Consider the following 2,369-nt stretch of genomic DNA (forward strand, 5'->3'; position numbering starts at 1 on the left):
CCTTATGGAGAGTGGCCAACCAAGCACTAAGCACCGTGCTGGCCCCCTAAACCATGTTTCTATTAAAAACATCTTTTAAGGAGACGTGAGCCACTCAAGCACACAGCACAGAGGGCCACTCTCAGAATTAAGTTGCATATACCCTTAATCATATTTAATTAAAAAGGACCAAGTGTGTTATAGCACAGCAACCTAGCACAACTAACCAAAATGCAACCCAAAGGACATATATATAGGATATAAAGTGGCTAGGAAAGTCCTTATAGGCATACAGTATTAAAATGCAGTATGAAATTGTATTAAAAAGTGATAGGAGGTTCATGTTATACTTGCCTTCCTTGAAACTCTCCTGCTGCTGCTCGAACTGCTCGGAAGATGGCTGCTCCTGGTACTGCTCCGGTGGCTCGACGTCTACTCACGATCGTAAGAGCAATACATGGTCCACACGTGCACACACATGCAAACAAAGGCAAACTATAAGAAATAGTACACCAAAACAATAGAACAGCACACAAAACTAGTCTAGAGCTATTCTACGCGTTACAACGATCACGTGGACATAAAGAACACCTAAAACGGAGCTAAGACGTGAAATCTACGCTTGAAACAAGATCCAGGGACCTATTTGCAAGAAAACTGGAGGTTCTAAGGGGTTCTGCGTAAAAACCGAGGGTCTAAACATAAATAAAGGGTAGACACAGGGGCTAGCACGCGAGAACACCGGACATGGACTGCGGCCACCAATTCCAGGAAGCTCAGGGGGGTCCGTGCAAGATTCTGGGTCTTTCTGGAATTATTTCTCAACTAGCTAGGACCGCGGGTTGATTCCAAGGAAGCTCAGGGGCTCTTTAACAAAACTGCCACAGCTGAGGGGTATCTTCTAATCTGGACCATCGTGTATAGATCGGACGATTCGGACCCAATCTAGTTCGGACGGTCCAATCTGCACAGCGGAAGGTCCGGACGGTCCGATCTGGATCAGACCGGTCCGTTCTGGCTGGCTCGCGGGGACGGCGGAACGGTCGCCGGAATTTGACTCCCGCGGCGGCGCACGGCTCGGGCTCGCCGGAGCTCGGCGTTCTCGCCGCTCCGGAGGTCAAAACAACTCGAGATCGGGTCGGGCGTGATCAGCGCGACATGCGTGATCCATCTGGGGCTAAGGCGGGGCTCAGGAGGCGCTCTAGCTGTGAGTGCGACGGCGGGGTGGGTCTGCATGGTGGCACACCGCCGGCGTGTCTGGTCACTGCGGAGGCCTAAATGCTACGGGATCTAGCGCAACACGACCAGGGGGATGATGTGCTGCTCACCGAGGCGTCGTGGGGACCGGAGACGTGACGGAGGATGATCGTCGACGATGGCCGTGCGGCAGAGGCGGGCGGCGCTCGCGGAGGAAGCTGCTGCAGGGGCTCTCCGGACTCCTAGGCTCCACGGGTCGACGCGTGGGGCTCCTGCGAAGGTGTTACGGGGGTCAGGGAGGTCCGGGAATCACCGACGGCGAGGAATTGCGAGGGCGGAGAGCCTCACCGGCGGCGGCTTCGGGTTCAATTCCGGCACGGCCAGAGCTCAGGGTCGAGGGCAGAAACTTCGGGAAGCTTCCTGGCGGCGAGGCGGAGCTACTGCGGGTGATGTGGTGGCCTGGGGCGCGGCGGAGCGGCCGGACCACGGGGAGACCGAGGCGACCGGAGCGGGGAAAGAAGGGGGCGGCGGTGCTGGAGATCTTCGGGGTTGCAGGGCTGGGGTTAGGGTTCTGGGGGCTCAGGAAGTTCCTTTTGTAGGGCGGCGGCGCTGCCTTGGCGTGCGGGCCCAGAGAGAGTGGCTCGCCGGGGATCTCGGGAAGGAGTTGCGCCGGAGAAGAAAGGGGAGAGAGAAGGGGCCGACAGGTGGGGTCAGGCTGAGGGAATGACTGAGAACAGAAGGAATGACTGACCTACTTTCTTGTTTCCTCCCTTTTGTTTCTTTTTCAAACAACTCGATTCTATTTGAATTCAACTCAAATTTGAATTCAACTCCTATGCACTCAACCAAATAAAACTTATGCACCAGCATGAATGCACAAACATGTTGAACCCTAAATAAATTCTAATTCTTTGTGAATTAAATTATAAATAAATGCAAGCTAGGCAAAATAAACCCTTGGAACAATTACTGGAGCCCAATTAAATTCATTATAAATCTCGAAATTTTACCTTAGGGTGTTACACCCACTGACCCCCTTGACCGTTGACCGTCAACGTTGACCAGTCAACGCTGATGTCAGCAGGGCCCACTGCTGACGTCAGCAGGTATTGACCCCACCCGTGATGTCATGCTGATGTCAGCATGCCACGTGGCACGCTCTGGTGCTGCACGTGTCACTGCTAAATGATTTT

The sequence above is a fragment of the Panicum hallii genome, chromosome 3 (genome assembly GCF_002211085.1).
Source record: "Panicum hallii strain FIL2 chromosome 3, PHallii_v3.1, whole genome shotgun sequence".
NCBI lineage: Eukaryota > Viridiplantae > Streptophyta > Magnoliopsida > Poales > Poaceae > Panicum > Panicum hallii.